The 16709-nt window shown below is 47.8% G+C and overlaps 1 pseudogene; it reads right to left on the bottom strand.

Moving 5' to 3' along the window:
• Positions 1-1207: 1207 nt before the first annotated feature.
• Positions 1208-5089, bottom strand: LOC101129234 (putative uncharacterized protein encoded by LINC00303; annotated as a pseudogene).
• Positions 5090-16709: the final 11620 nt, after the last annotated feature.

Genomic DNA, 16709 nt, shown 5'->3' with positions numbered 1-16709 from the left:
CTGCCTTTGCTTCCCCGCCACCCATGCTTCCTGTCATACTCTGCAGGACTTGAAGTTGCTTTTCGGTCATTCTGTCTCACACATTGTTCCTTCTCCTAGAATCCCTTTTCTCCTCTTCTTCAGTTGTTGAGATGATTGAGACCTACGTATCTTTTTTATTTATTTATTTATTTATTTATTTTACAGGGCCTTGCTCTGTCACCCAGGCTGGAGTGCAGTGGTGCGACCACAGCTCACTACAGCCTTGACCTCCCAGTCTCAAGCAATCCTCCCACATCAGCCTCCCTAGTAGCTGGGACCACATGTTTGTGCCACCCTGCCTGGCTAATTTTTGTATTTTTTGTAGATACAGGGTTTCATCATGTTGCCCAGGCTGGTCTCAAACCCCTGGGCTCAAGCGATCTGCCCACCTCAGCCTACCAAAAAGTGTTGGAATTACAGGCGTGAGCCACTGCACCCAACAACACCTACACATCTTTTAAGAAAGGTCAGCTAGCCGGGCATGGTGGCTCATACCTGTAATCCCGGCACTTTGGAAGTTCGAGGCCAGTGGATCACGAGGTCAGGAGTTTGAGACCAGCCTGACCAACATGGTGAAACCCCGTCTCTACTAAAAATACAGAAATTAGCCAGGCGTGGTGATGCACACCTGTAATCCCAGCTACTCAGGAGGTTGAGGCAGGAGAATCACTTGAATCCGGGAGGTGGAGGTTGCAGTGAGCCGAGATCGTGCCGTTGTACTCCAGCCTGGGTGACAGAGCAAGACTCTGTCTCAAAAAAAAAAAAAGAAAAAAGAAAAAAGAAAAAGAAATAAAGAAAGAAAGCAAGCAAGAAAGAAAGGTCAGCCACCTGTCATCTGTCCCTCCTAAGTGCAAGCGTCGCATGCTGGGCTTCCCTGCCATCACGCTTACTGTCCACTGGGGCTGGCAATGACTGTTGAAGTGTCTCTGCCCTGCCAGGTGTTGAAAGGCTGCGTCTCCTTCACTGTTGCATCCCTAGGGTCCATGGTTGTCTCATTGAGTGTTTGCTGAATAGAGAGGTGAGTGATGAGGAGGAGGGCCCTGTGAGAGGCCCCTGGGGTTGGCCTGTACCTACATGATGTTCTCCTTCTCAGGGCCTTGCCCCTGCTGGCTAAGGAAGGGATGGGATTTATTCTGCATTCCCTATATGTGAGTGTCTCAACCTAAGTAAAACTCACTTCTGCTGTGCAATGATCCTTGAGGTGAACTTGGGGCACTGGAAACAGTCTTGGGGCGGGGGTATGGGCAAAGGAGTGACCTCAGCTGCCAATCACTGGAAGCCCAGAACAGCTTTCTCTCATCTCAAGGTGGGATGCCGCTGCATCACCTTCCCCTCACGCTGCATCAGATAGTTCCCTGGACATCTGCGCTCCATGGACTCACAAGCCCGCGCGATGGGAGTCAGGGGAGGCAACGTTGTCTGCCCTGCTCTCCTCCCACAGCATGCAGGAGGCCAGCGGTGGCGGGTGGCTTTGGTGATAGGAGGGAGTGTGTGAATTTGGGGCAGAAACCTGGTGGGAGAGAAGAAAGAGAGAAGAGAGAAAGATGAGAAGACAGTGGCCACTGCTGGCTTGCAGGCATTGACTCCCACTCCAAAACGCCTAACATAGCCTCCTGGATGTAGAATATCTCCCCTCCCCAACACAAAAAAACCCCTTTCCAGAACAAAAGCCCTGTCACTGAAAGCACTTATTTAACAACAATAACAGCAGAACACACAAGGTACAAAAACATTTTTCTAAAAAATTTTCCCAATTCAATTCAACAAATATTTATTTTCCAGAAAAAGCGGAGATATATAAAGAAATAGAAATGTGTGGGTTTTTTTCTTGTTTTTGATTGAAAAGCCTATCGGCACAACCAGGAGAACAGCACTGCCCTGGTGAGCCAAGCACAATGGGAAAGCATTTTTAAAATAGAAAAGAACACTAATATATAAATATACCCAGGTAATTTTAAAACATAGTGCAGCCTCAATGCTGGGGTGGGGGATGGGCCTCAGGCTCACAGGCAACCTGTGTTCTGTCTTCCCTGTGGGCTGCCTGGGGATACAGTTTAATCCAGGGTGAGCCTCCCTCATTGTCTTAAAAAACCATGTGATACGGGAGAAAATGTAAAACTATCACTAATAAAGATATACCTAACTAGCAAAAACCAATGTGGAAAATAATTTAGAAAGCAAATGGGCCGGGCGCAGTGGCTCACGCCTGTAATCCCAGCACTTTCGGAGGCTGAGGTAGGTGGATCACCTGAGGTCAAGAGTTTGAGACCAGCTTGGCCAATATGGTGAAACCCCATCTCTACTAAAAATTTAAAAAATTAGCCAGGCATGGTGGTGGACGTCTGTAATTCCAGCTACTCAGGAGGCTGAGGCAGGAGAATCTCTTGAACCCAGGAGGTGGAGGTTGCGGTGAGCTGAGATCGCACAATTGTACTCCAGCCTGGGCAACAAGAGTGAAACACTGTCTCAACGAAAAAAATAAAAAAGAAAAAAGAGAAGAAAAGAAAGAAAGCAAATGAGAGGCCGGACACAGTGGCTCATGCCTGTAATCCCAGCACTTTGGAAGGACTAGGCAGGCAGGTGGATCACCTGAGGTCAGGAGTTCAAGACCAGCCTGGCCAACATGGTGAAACCCTGTCTCTACTAAAAATACAAAATTAGCCGGGTGTGGTGTTGCATGCCTGTGATTCCAGCTACTTGGTAGGCTGAACAGGAGAATTGCTTGAGCCTGGGAGGCAGAGGCTACAGTGAGCCGAGATTGTGCCATTGCACTGCAGCCTGGGCAGTAAGAGTGGAAACTCTGTCTCAAAAAAAAAAAAAAAAGCAGATGGCAGTCAGGAGAGCCAGTTTTGGGTAAGAAAAGAGCACCGAACTAGAAGACAGAAGGCCACTTCCCTGCCCCATGCCTCAGTTTCCTCATCTGTAAAATGGATTCTGTCACCTCTACTATTCCTTCTGGCTCTAATAGGCCATGATTCTAAAGGGGTTGCTTAGGAATGTAGGGGCAAACATGGTGGAGGAGATGTGGAAATCCCATTAGGGACCTTCTAGCTACCTCTATCTGAAGACAAAGACCAGGGAAGACATCCCAGGCAAATGAATTGCGACCACAAAACTCCTTTAGGGAAACCAGTGGGCCCAGCCAAACTGAGCAGGAGTTTTTAACCTGTGTGCCACGAATCCTTTACAGGTTTTGATCATTGTGTCAAATTGATCTTTGCCACTGCTGTGGATACACGTATATTTCAGTGATTTCTTTTGCACAGAAGGTGGACATGGGCAAGTTGTGTGAGATGACACACAGTGGGCACCACTTGCCATTGGGTAGAGGCAAGAGGCATTGCTGAACAGGCTTAACTTGGCCAAGGATGGTGTCTGATATGAACTGGATGTGTGTCCTTGCTCAAATCTCATATTGAAATGTAATCCCCAGTGCTGGAGGTGGGGCCTGGTGGGTGGCGATTGGATCATGGGAGTGGTTTCTCATGGTTTAACATCATCCCCCTGGTACCGTCATCACCATAGTAAGTTATCTTGAGATCTGGCTGTTTGAAAGTGTGTGGCACCTCCCTGCTCTCTCTCTTCCTCCTGCTGTGGCCATGTGGAGTCCTTGCTCCCACTTTGGCTTCCGCCACGATTGGAAACATTCTGAGGCCTCCCCAGAAGCAGAAGCCATGATGCTTCCTACGCAGCCTGCAGAATCATGAGCCAATTAAACCTCTCTTCTTTGGCCGGGCGCGGTGGCTCACGCCTGTAATCCCAGCACTTTGGGAGGCCGAGGTGGGCAGATCACGAGGTCAGGAGATCTAGACCATCCTGGCTAACATAGTGAAACCCCATCTCTACTAAAAATACAAAAATTAGCTAGGCGTGGTGGCACGCACCTGTAATCCCAGCTAATTGGGAGGCGGAGGCAGGAGAATCCCTTGAACCAGGGAGTTGGAGGTTGCAGTGAGCCGAGATCGCGCCACAGCACTCTAGCCTGGCGACAAAGTGAGACTCTGTCTCAAAATAAATAAATAAATAAATAAACCTCTCTTCTTCATAAATTACCCCAATCTCAAGTTTGTTTGTTTGTTTGTTTTTTAATAGCAGTGTGAGAATGGACTAATACAGTGTCAGAGAGAGGAACAACTCTACCCCACTGGTGACATATCCACACCAGTGAGAGCCGATGGCCAATGCTTTCATGGAGTCTGTCTATGGAGACTGTAGGGGTGAGTTGATGGCTCTGCTGGCTTGTTCAGTGTTGTTCTGAGTTCTTTTAGTCTCTTCAAGGATATTGCCAACACCTGTAATATTTGTAACATTACAAATATTAAATATTTATATTTATATTAAATCTTTATAAATAAATATTTAGGGCAGGCACGGTGGCTCCCACCTGTAATCCCAGCACCTTGGGAGGCCGAGGCCAGAGGATCACGAGGTCAGGAGTTCGAGACCAGCCTGGCCAATATGGTGAAACCCCGTCTCTACTAAAAATACAAAAATTAGCCAGGTGTGGTGGTGGGCGCCTGTAGTCCCAGCTACTCGGGAGGCTGAGGCAAAAGACTCTTTTACCTGGGAGGTGGAGGTTGCAGTGGGCCAAGATCGTGGCACTGCACTCCAGCCTGGGCGACAGAGCAAGACTCCATCTCAAAATAATAAATAAATAAATAAATATATAAATATTAAAAAATACAACATCTGTAATAAATGTACCATGAGCACTGTGGAGAACTCTGGGTACAAGGGATTCCCATGTTCCTTGCCTTACTGGTCAGTGAATTAGGCCTCTCGGGTCTCAGTCCATTTTCTTCCTGTGCCTGAAGCACTTGTCTGTTTCAGCTGCCTTCTCTCCCCTGCTCTGGTTCTCTGCCCTCACCCCATACTCAACCCATACAGATGCACCAAGGTGGAACCTGCCATATCCTCTACCCCCACCCCATGCCCACAGACAATCCTGTCCTGAAGGCCATTCCCTGGCTTAATTATTTGCAGACCTTCTTTCTCTTTTGGGTCTCCCAAAGTCCAAGACTTATACATCAACCAGGTGCAAACAAACAAGCAAACAAACAAAAAACAAGAAATGAAAGTCCAAGACTCTTCAGATAATTAAACCTGGAGGGAGAGGAAGGGCGAGGCCCACCCCCTGGGCTTTTGGAATCGGGCTGAGTGATTAGGTCATAATTGATCTTTATTGTTGCAGCTGAAGATTATTTATCCCACTCCCAGAGGAGCATGTGTCACCCGCCTGCCCCACCCCCAGCTTTCTGAAGCTGAACTGCCTGCACCCAAGTGGAACAGGGGGACTGGGGGTGGTGGCTGGGCTGTTTACTCATTCTCCCTCCTTGGGGGCCTCTGGCAGCTGCCCCTCCCTGACACGTCACATGGATTTTTTTCACTCTTCTCTTCACTGCTACGGGGCATCTCAGCCCTCCTGGGGACGTGGGCCAGGGACCAAAGCCCAGGCCAAAGACAGTGTCCTTAACAGCAGCCTCCGTTCACGAGTTCCTAAGAACTTTCCCAGGCATGCCCTGGAAAGGAAACGGGCGGGAGGAATGAGGTTCCCTAAAAATACATTGAGATTTCCCAGTGGAGGGATGAGTGGGAGGTGGAAGACAGGACTGTAAGTTACATGGGACATTCAGCTCCACTCTGTCCCCAAGGTGCAGAGGGGCCTGCTGGAAAAAACCTCCCTGAAAAAGAACGGGAAAGAGAAGAAGTTCTACTATCCACAGATAAATCTCCAAGGGCTGCCTTGGGCCATGTAGATTAATTCTATTATGATTTGTGATAATAATTTGTTTTATTTTTGTAGAGTCCTTTAAAACATTTTTTACTGATTCCATGTTGCTTGTCAGCATGACCTCATTTGTCCTGGTCTATGAGGCAGGGCAGAGATGAGCCCGATTTCATAAACAAGAGAAGTAAGAACGAGCACAGCTAAGGGACTTGCCAAGTCCGAGTCAGAACCCGAGTTCCCTGACTCTCCCCCTTAGATCAGTTATGCAGTTTAACTGTGACAAAATGGGGGTCTCCTCTGGGGGGTTGTGACTTTCACTTGCTGGGTTGAAATCCCCTAGTAGGACTGCCTGGAGACACACAGCCTCCCCTGGTGAGGGGATTCCAGGTCTCCCACCTCTCTTAGGCAGCAGGTCCTTCCTGGGACTGCCACGCAGCCTTGCTCTAGAAAGCAGAGCGGTGCTGTCCTCAGAATGATGGACTAACCACGGCCAACATGGCTGCTCACCTGCTGTGTCCCAGATCTGTGCCAAGGATTTACACCAATTATCTCACTTGGTCCTCCAGGAACCCTGGGTAGTGGGCACTCTGACCACTCTTATTTTTCAGGTGAGGCAGTAGGAACAGAGAAGTGAATATGCCCTATGTGTTATTCTGTTCTCATGCTGCTGATACCCAAGACTGGGTAATTTATAAAGAAAAAGAAGTTTAATAGACTCACAGTTCCACATGGCTGGGGAAGCTTCACAATCATGGTGGAAGGTGAAAGAGGACAAAGGCACGTCTTATAGGGTGGCAGGCAAGAGAGAGCATGTGCAGGGGAACTCCCCTTTAGGAAACCATCAGATCTTGTGAGAGATTTATTCACTATCATGAGAACAGCACAGGAGAAACCCATCCCCATGATTCAATTACCTCCCATTGGGTCCTTCCCATGACACGTGGGAACTATGGGAACTACAGTTCGAGATTTGGGTGGGGACACAGCCAAACCATATTACCCTAGGTTACACAGCTAGTAAGAGGCAAGGGCCAAGATTTGAGACCAGGACTGCCTGAGCTCCAGAGCAAATGCCTTTAACTGTGAAAGACGGGTTATGCCGCATGTAGAAATCTCCTAGGAGGGGGGAAGCACAACTGTCAAAAATAATACCATAGACTAGGTGCCTTAAACAGCAGACATTTATTCCTCGCAGCTCTGGAGGCTGGGAAGTCCAAGATGAAGGAGCCAGTAGATTTGGTTTCTGGTGAGGGCCTACTTCCTGGCTTGCAGATAGAAGCTGTGCCTGCTTGCTGTGTCCTCACATCATGGAGGAGAGAGGGAGAAAGGGCTCTAGTCTCTGGCTCTTCTTTTATTTATTTATTTTTTTTTGAGACAGAGTCTCGCTCTCTCGCCCAGGCTGGAGTACAATGGCACAATCCCAGCTCACTACAACCTCCACCTCCCAGGTTCAAGTGATTCTTCTGCCTCAGCCTCCTGAGTGACTGGGATTACAGGCACCCGCCATCATCCCCAGCTAATTTTTATACTTTTGTAGAGGGGGGGTTTCACCATGTTGGCCAGGCTGGTCTCAAACTCTTGACCTCAGGTGACCTGCCCACCTCGGCCTCCCAAAATGCTTAGATTACAGGTGTGAGCCACCGCACTCAACCTCTGCCTTTTGTTATAAGAACACTAATCCAATCCTAGAGGCTCTCCCTCATGACCTCATCTAAACCTAATCACCTCCCAAAGGTCCCATCTCCTAATACCATCACACTGGGGATCGAAGTTTCAACACATGAATTTAGGGGGTGGAGACACAGACTTTCAGTCAATAACAAGACCTCAAGCCCTTAGGTGCCAACCCATGGGTGTAGGGGCATTGATGAGAGAAACCAAAGAGCATTGAAGATAAACTGTCAGAGAACTTCGATGCTGCCAGGGCCCCTAGAGATCACCTGCGGATGATAGCAGAGTACAGCTGAGAGCATGCAGACCCAGGGAGAGGGAGAGATTTGTCCTGCATCGCCTGGCACAGCCAGAACTAGAACCGGAATATCCTGGCTTCCGGTCCCACAGCTGTCCCCTTGACCTATCCCAGGTCACTGGCCGCTTCCTCCTTCTGCTTCACAATGTCAGCTCCCCACCCCCTCCCCGGCCTGCCATGCCAGAGGCCTTCAGCAGAATCAATGATGGTCACCTCTTTTCAGCCTGTAAAGAAACTTCTTGGATTAAAAACAAACCCCCAAAACACAAGCAAGCAAGCAGTTCCTTAAATACTTCCTAGGATCTCTGAGTTATGCTCCTATGAGAGTGTCCACATAGATGCCCGATATGTTCACCTCGTGGTCTCACCCCATTCCCTTCATCCTCCAACCCCAGACCCTCCACTCACTGCTGTGTTTGAACCAGGGCAAAGAAACACTCAGCACCTGACTGGAGCTTTGGTTTGGCTTCCTGACCTTCAGAACTCAGTATGGTACAGCAGAGACAAATTCTTCCTAGGACTGGATTCCAGCACCCTCCACCTATCTCACGGCCACTCCTGTCCCACTACTGCGTGGAGTGAGGCCATTTTCTCAACTGCTGAGGCCTCCAGTCTCCTGGGGTCTGTGTTCAAAGGGCAAATAAGCCACACCTGGTTGGGACTGCTTGGTGAGACCTGGGTAGGGAGTGTGATGGGGGTCACAGTCTTCTACACGTCCTGTCCCAGCTCTCAAGAGAAAGAGAGAGAGAGAAAGAAAGAAGGAAAGAGAGAGAGAGAAGGAAGGAAGGAAGAAAGAAGGAAGGAAGGAAGGGAGGGAGGGAGGGAGAAAGGAATGAAGGAAGAAGGAAGGAAGGAAGGAGGGAGAAAGGAACGAAGGAAGAAGGAAGGAAGAAGGAAGGAAGGAAGGAGGAAGAAAGGAAGGAAAGAAGGAAGGAAGGAAATAAAGAAAGCCTTGATTTGTAGAGTTTGCTGATATCTATGAAATAAAAACTCCTACAATAACCAATTGCAAGCTACCAGTGGATTTAACATTCCTGAGCTCCTGTGAGCTGGCATGGGCTGGCTCCAACACATTATTGCCCCCTCGCAGGTGCCCACTCTTGGCTCTCAGATGTCCTTGATGCAGGGGAAGTTTTAATTTCGTCTCAGTCCCTGGCAGGTGTCTGATGAACAGTCTAGGAAAACCAAGTCCCAGACACTCCATCCCTCTCCAAGCTCCCAGGCTCCAGCCACAGGGGAAAGAAGCAAACATTGTAAAGCCTTGATGTCTAAAAGGGTTTTTTTCTTCCAAGGAGTTCAAAGCAGTTACTGTGTCTGATCTTACCTTATCCTCCCAACACCCTGGGGAAGTGGGGAGACAGCAGGAATGATGTTGGTATCCCTTCCTGAAAGATGAGGACATAAGGCCCAGAAAGTGTAGACAGCTTGTCCAAGGCCACCAGCAGTTGGGAGCAAAGGCTGGAATGGGGAGACCAACTATGCCTTGAATTCTCAGCCCCATGCCACTTCCCCCACTTCACCTTCTTGTAACCCACAACAAGAGGTGGATAGCAGTGGAGAAGCATGAGATCTCCCTGTGGTTTTCCCAGACAGAACCCAGGTCTCCACTTCCCAGCTCTCCTAGTCTCAGACCACACACCCGTAGCGCCTCCAGGGTAGCTGGCCCGACAGGCTCCCCTTGGGGCTGTGCCAGCTCTGTCTCTGCTCATTAGCAGGTCTATTTCCAGGTGGATCCACCATGGGGTCATTAAAGCAATAAACAAGTTCCCGATTGTCGGTGGGCTAGACCTGGCACCCACCACTCCCTGCATTGTGCTGGAGTTCCAGCGGGCCCACACAGCCCAAGAAACAATGCCTCACTTCCTCCCAGGAAGCCGCAGACCCGAGCCAGCCTCCTGGGCTCGCCCACGTGCTCTGGCCAAGCCATTGTCTCCAAGTCGGAGGGGTCCAGCCATTCCCATGACCAGGGTAGTTGCATCCTCTTTGCCTTCCAAAAGTGGGAGGTCAAGAAGCCAGGGCAAAGAGCTATAGCTCCCCTAAGGGTGCTACTGTCCAGATCCCCACAGTCCCTGGCCAGGAGTCCTGTGGCCTTTGCTGTGCATCTGAATTCCATGCCTCAGTCTTTCCCTGGAACAGGGATGCAAAGAAGACTCTAGAAACAAATGCGGGCCTGGGGTCCTAATCAAGCCCCCCGGCCTTCCTGGCACCTCTTTCTCTCTGTTTGGCTAGGATTGCTCCCCATACCCCAAAGTATTCATGCATTATATCCCCAGGGAGGGGCTCAGTGGCAGCAAGGGTAGGCCCATCAGTAATGTGAGCAATGAGGTCATCAAGCTTCGCAAAGAGTCCCTTACTTGGTGGAGGAGAAATTCTGGCAGCCCGGGGTTTTCTTTCTCAAGGGATTCTAATAGACATTCAGCTGGGTCCCCCCTCAAAGTGGGTTATCAGGAGGCCTATGCCAGAATCACCACCAACCTGGATTTCTTTGTTTTCAATGTCTCTACTTGGAATTCCTTAGATGGAATGATGCCTTAGGGGAGGGAGAGAACTTGGGTGTGAGTGAGCTAGGATCTGAAAAGAGGATGGGATTCGGGGTAGGGTAGAGACCGAGAGGCCTAGGCCGGATTTGTGGAACCTCATGCACAGGCCAGGGAAAAGCTGGCCCTGGTGCTCCACAAGATGAGAAGCGTTAAGGTAGGAAGGCAAGGGTGCCAGAGACTCTGCGTGTAGTCTCTCGCTCTTGCCAAGACCCAGCAAGAGCTGGTGAGGCTGATGATGTATTTAGTTGAGGGCCAACTCTGCATCAGCTAAACACAATTTGCTAAGTCTGCTCAGCTTTGGCCCCGAGCCCTCATCCAGGGAAGCGCAGACAGCTTATCCATAGAGCTCGCTGGGAGGGGATACAGGAGCTCTGGATTGTGGAGGCTGATGGAGAAAGGTCCCGGCCGAGGACCTGGGGACTGGGGAGGACATGCTGGAAAAGAGACCTTTCACAGAGGAAGGAGCCCTTGCTATGAGATGGCTGTGGAGTAAAAGATGTTAGAAACATGTGGAAGGGCCAGGCACAGTGGCTCATGCCTATAATCTCAACACTTTGGGAGGCCAAGGTGAGTGGATCACCTGAGGTCAGGGGTTCGAGAGCAGCCTTGGCCAACATGGCGAAATCCCCGTCTCTACTAAAAATACAAAAATTAGCCAGGTATGGTGGCAGACACCTGTAATTCCAGCTACTTGGGAGGCTGAGGCAGGAGAATCACTTGAACCCTGAAGGGAGAAGTTGTAGTGAGCCGAGATCTCACCACTGCACTCCAGCCTAGGCGGCAGAGTGAGATTCATTCTCAAAAAAAAAAAAAAAAAAAAAAAAAAATGCCGGGCGTGGTGGCTCATGCCTGTAATCCCAGCACTTTGGGAGGCTGAGGTGGGCAGATCACGAGGTCAGGCGATCGAGACCATCCTGGCTAACACGGTGAAACCCTGTCTCTACTAAAAATACAAAAATATTAGTCCAGTGTGGTGGCGGGCACCTGTAGTCCCAGCTACTTGGGAAGCTGAGGCAGGAGAATGGTGTGAACCCGGGAGGTGGAGCTTGCAGTGAGCCGAGATCGTGCCACTGTACTCCAGCCTGGGTGACAGAGCAAGACTCTGTCTCAAAAAAAAAAGAAAAAGAAAAAGAAAAAAAAGAAATATGCTGAAGGGATAAAAGGATGAGACACAAAAAACAGCCTCAAACTACAAACCCTCAGTGTAGGACACAGCAACACTTCCTTTCTTTTTAGATTAACTTTATTGAGTTAAATATAAAATAAAATATGAAATAAAAATGCACCGTTTTTATTTTATTTCATTGGAGATAGCATCTCACTCTGTCAGCAAGGCTGGAGTGCAGTGGTATGACTGTAGCTCACTGCAGCCTCACTTCCTTGCCTCAAGCCATCCTCCTGCCTCAGCCTCCTGAGTACTTGGGACCACAGGTATATGCCACCATGCCCAGCTAATTTTCTTTCTTTCTTTCTTTTGTATGAAGGGGTCTCACTATGTTGCCCAGGTTAGTCTTGAACTCCTGGCCTCAAGCAATCCTCCCTCCTTGGCCTCCTAAAGCACTGGGATTACAGATATGAGCCATCACACCTGGCCGAAATATACCAGATTCAAGTATACAGTTCGATGGGTTTTGACAAATATATAAACCCATGTAAACAGCACCACAATCTAGATATAAAACATTTCTCTAAAAGTTCCCTCCTGCATCATTGCAGCCAGTCTCTCTGCAGCTACTGGCCCCAGGCAACCACTGATCTGGTTTCTGTCACTATTGAATAGTTTTGCAAATCTGAGATTTTCATATAAATGAACACATAGAATATGGGCTCTTTTGTGTGTGGCTTTCCTCAGTTGTTGCATGTACCAGTAGTTTGTTTCTTTTTATCGTTGAGTAGATTCTACTGTGTAGCTATACCACAGTTTGTTTATTCATTCACTTGTTGGTGGACATTTTGATTGTTTTCAGTTTGGGGCTGTGATGAAGAAAGCTTCCTTCAACATTTGTGTACAAGTCTTTGTGAATACAGCCAGACACGGTGGCTCATGCTTGTAATTCCGGCACTTTGGGAGGCCAAGGCAGGCGGATCACCTGAGGTCAGAAGCTCAAGACCAGGCTGGCCAACATGGCAAAACCTTGTCTTTACTAAAAAATACAAAAATTAGCCAGGCATGGTGGCGGGCATCTGTAATCCCAGCTACTCAAGAGGCTGAGGCAAAGAGAATTGCTTGAACCCAGGAGGCAGAGGTTGCAGTGAGCTGAGATTGCGCCACTGCACTCCAGCCTAGGTGACAGAGTGAGACCCTGTCTCAAAAAAAAACAAGTCTTTGTGGATACATATTTACATTTGTTTTAGGTATGTATCCAGCAGGGGAATTGTTGAATCTTGTGCTAAGTGTATGTTAACTTTATAAGAAATTGTGGCTGGGTGCAGTGGCTCATGCCTGTAATCCCAGCACTTTGGGAGGCTGAGGTGGGAGAATTGCTTGATCTCAGGAGTTTGAGACCAGCCTGGGCAACATAGTGAGACCTGGTCTCTACTAAAGTTTTTAAAAATTAAAAAAAATTAGCCAGGCATGGGGGTGTGCACTTGTGGTCCCAGCTACTTGGGAGGCTGATGTGGGAGGATCGCTTGAGCCCAGGAGGTCGAGGCCACACTGATCCGTGATCGTGCCACTGCACTCTAGCCTGGATGACAGAGTGAGACCCTGTCTCAAAAAAAAAAAAAAAAAAAAAAAAGAGAAAAAAGAAAAAGAAATAGAAAAGAAAAAAAGAAATTGCCAAATTATTTTTCAAAGTGTCTGCAACATTTCAGGCTTCCCCAGCAACTTATGAGAGTTCCAGTTGCTCTACATCTTTGTGCACTTTTGGTATTATCCATCTTTTTTTTTTTTTCTTTTTTTGAGGCAGTCTCTTTTTTTGAAAAAAATTTAATTTAATTTAATTTTAAGTTGCTGGATACAGCTGCAGGCTGTGCAGGTTTGTTACGTAGGTAAACCTGTGCCATGGTGGTTTGCTGCACCTGTCAACCCATCACCTAGGTTTTTTTTTTTTTCCGAGACAGACTCTTGCTCTGTCACCCAGGCTGGAGTGCAGTGGCATGGATCTCGGCTCACCGCAACCTCCACCTCCCAGGTTCAAGCCATTCTCCTGCCTCAGCCTCCCGAGTAGCTGGGATTACAGGCGTCTGCCACCACACCCAGCTAATTTTTGTATTTTTAGTATAGACAAGACTTCACCATATTGGCCAGGCTGGTCTGGAACTCCTGACCTCATGATCCACCTGCCTGGGCCTCCCAAAGTGCTGGGATTACAGGCACGAGCCACCACGCTTGGCCATTGCCTAGGTATTAAGCCCTGCATGCATTAGGTATTTATCCTGATGCTCTCCCTCCCCCCATCCACCAACAGGCCTCAGTGTGTGTTGTTCCTCTCCTTGTGTCCATGTGTTCTCATTGTTCAGCTCCCACTTGTAAGTGAGAACATGCGGTGTTTGGTTTAGTGTTCTTGTGTTAGTTTGGGGCAGGCTCTTGCTCTGTCACCTAGGCTTGAGTGCAGTGGTGTGACCATAGGTCACTGCAACCTCAACCTTCCAGGCTCAAGCGATCCTCCTTTCTCAGCCTCCCAAGAAGCTGAGACCACAGGCTCGTGCCACCAAGGCTGGCTAATTTTTTAAGTTTTTGTAGAGATGGGGTCTCTCTACATTGCCCAGGCTTGTCTCAAATTCCTGGGCTCAGGCGATCTTCCTGCCTTGGCCTCCCAAAGTGCTGGAATTACAGGCGTTAGCCACCGTGCCTGGCCTCCATCTTTTCTCCTTTAATCATTCTACTGGGAGTGTAGTAAAGTCTCATTGTGGGTTTAATTTGCATTTCCTTAATAATTAATGATGTTTTTAAATTTTATTTTATTTTATTTTATTTTTATTATTATTATACTTTAAGTTTTAGGGTACATGTGCACAACGTGCAGGTTTGTTACATATGTATACATGTGCCATGTTGGTGTGCCGCACCCATTAACTCGTCATTTAGCATTAGGTATATCTCTTAATGCTATCCCTCCCCCCTCCCCCCACCCCACAACAGGCCCCGGTGTGTGATGTTCCCCTTCCTGTGTCCATGTGTTCTCATTGTTCAATTCCCACCTATGAGTGAGAACATGCAGTGTTTGGTTTTTTGTCCTTGCAATTAATGATGTTTAATGTGCCTATTTGTCATTCATATATCTTTTTTGGTGAAATGACTGTTCAAATCTTTTGTCCATTAAAAACAATTGGGTTGGCAGGGTGTGGTGGTTCATGCCTGTAATTCCAGCACTTTAGGAAGCTGAGACGGGCAGATCACTTGAGATCAGGAGTTTTTGACCAGCCTGGCCAACATGGTGAAACCCCATCTCCACCTCCACTAAAAATACAAAAATTAGCCAGGCGTGATGGCACACGCCTGTAATCCCAGCTACTCCGGAGGCTGAGACAGGAAAATCGCTTGAACCTGGGAGGCAGAGGTTGCAATGAGCCAAGATCATACCACTGCACTCCAGCCTGGGTGACAGAGCGAGATTCTGTCTCAACAAAACAAAACAAAACAAAACAAAACAATTGGATTACTTGTCTTCTTTTTATTGAATTATAAGTGTTCTTTATATATTCTGGATATGAATTCTTTGTCTGACATATGCATTGTAAATATTTCTCCCAGGTTGTGACCTGTGACTTCCCTGTTTTGTTTTTGTTTTTTTTTTTTTTTGAGACAGAATCTCGCTCTATCGCCCAGGCTGGAGTGCAATGGTGCGATCTCGACTCATTGCCACCTCCGCCTCCCGGGTTCAGGCGATTCTTCTGCCTCAGCCTCCCGAGTAGCTGGGATTACAGGCATGTGCTACCACGCCTGGCTAATTTTTGTATTTTTAGTAGAGACAGGTTTCACCATGTTGGCCAGGCTGGTCTCGAACTCCTGACCTCAGGTAATCCACCCACCTCCCCCTCCCAAAGTGCTGGGATTACAGGCATGAGCCAACGCGACTGGCCTGACTTCCCTGGTTTTTTTTTTTAGAGGCAAGTTCTCACTCTGTCCCCCAGGCTGGAGTGCAGTGGTACAATCATAGCTCATGGCAGCCTCCAACCCCTGGGCTCAAGAAATCCTCCCACCTCAACCTCCCTAGTAGCTAGGACTATAGGCACGTGCCCCCATGTCTGGCCTCTTTTCATTTTCTAAAAGTGTGAAGAGCAGAAGATTCAAATTTCAACAGAGTCAGGCTTATTGTTTCCTTTATGGTGAATGCTTTTGGTGTCCTAAGAAACCACCGCCTACCCCAAAGTCAGAAAAAAATTTCTTTTATGTTTCCTTTCAGAATTTTATCATTTTAGCTTATATTTTTAGCTCTGTGATCCTTTTCTAGTTTATTTTTGTGTGTATTATGAGGAAGGGGTCAAGGTATATTTTTTCCCCCTAAGACTATATAGTTGTTCTAGTATCATTTGTTGAAAAGATATCCTTTCCTCTTTAAACTACCCTGGCACATTTGTAAAAAAAATCAATTGACAAAACATGTGTGGATCTATTTCTGGACTCTGTTCTGCTTTATTGATCTGTGTGTCCACCCTTATGCCAATACCATACTTGACTTGATTACTGTAGCTGTACAGTAGGTTTTGAAGTCAGGTGATATGAATCCTATTTTGCTCTTCTTTGTCAAGATAGTTTTGGATATCCTAGGCCCTTTGAGTTTCCACATAAATTTTAGAATTAGCTTGTCAATTTCTGCAAAAATTACTGGGTAATTATTATTGGGATTGTATTGAATCTATAGATCAATTTTGGGAGAATTAACATTTTAACAATATTGAGTCGGCCGGGCACGGTGGCTCACGCCTGTAATCCCAGCACTTTGGGAGGCCGAGGTGGGCCTCAGGATCACCTGAGGTCGGGAGTTCGAGACCAGCCTGACCAACATGGAGAAACCCCGTCTCTACTAAAAATACAAAATTAGCCAGGCGTGGTGGCACATGCCTGTAATCCCAGCTACTAGGGAGGCTGAGGCAGGAGAATCGCTTGAATGTGGGAGGCGGAGGTTGTGGTGAGCCGAGATCGTGCCATTGCACTCCAGCCTAGGCAACAAGAGCGAAACTCCAACTCTAAAAAAAAGAAAAAGAAACACAATATTGAGTCTTCCTATTTGATGGGTAATTTTAGGTGTCAACTTGACTAGATTAAGGGTACCTAGAAACCTGATAAAGCATTATGTTTGGGTGTGTCTGTGAAGGTGTTTCTGTGTGAGCTACTGCGCCTGACCAACACTTCTAATATTAAATATTGAAATAAATGTGAGCTCTACATACATTTTAAAAAGATTAGGGCTAGGAGTAGTAGCTCATGCCTGTAATCCCAGCACTTTGGGAGGCCAGGGAGGACTACTTGAGGCCAGAAGTTCAAGACCAGCCTGAGCAAGAACCC

This window comes from Gorilla gorilla, chromosome 1, assembly GCF_029281585.2.
Source record: "Gorilla gorilla gorilla isolate KB3781 chromosome 1, NHGRI_mGorGor1-v2.1_pri, whole genome shotgun sequence".
In the NCBI taxonomy this organism is placed as follows: domain Eukaryota; kingdom Metazoa; phylum Chordata; class Mammalia; order Primates; family Hominidae; genus Gorilla; species Gorilla gorilla.
The sequence above is the reverse complement of the archived record's forward strand: the minus strand, read 5'-3'. Positions and strand labels throughout refer to the sequence as shown.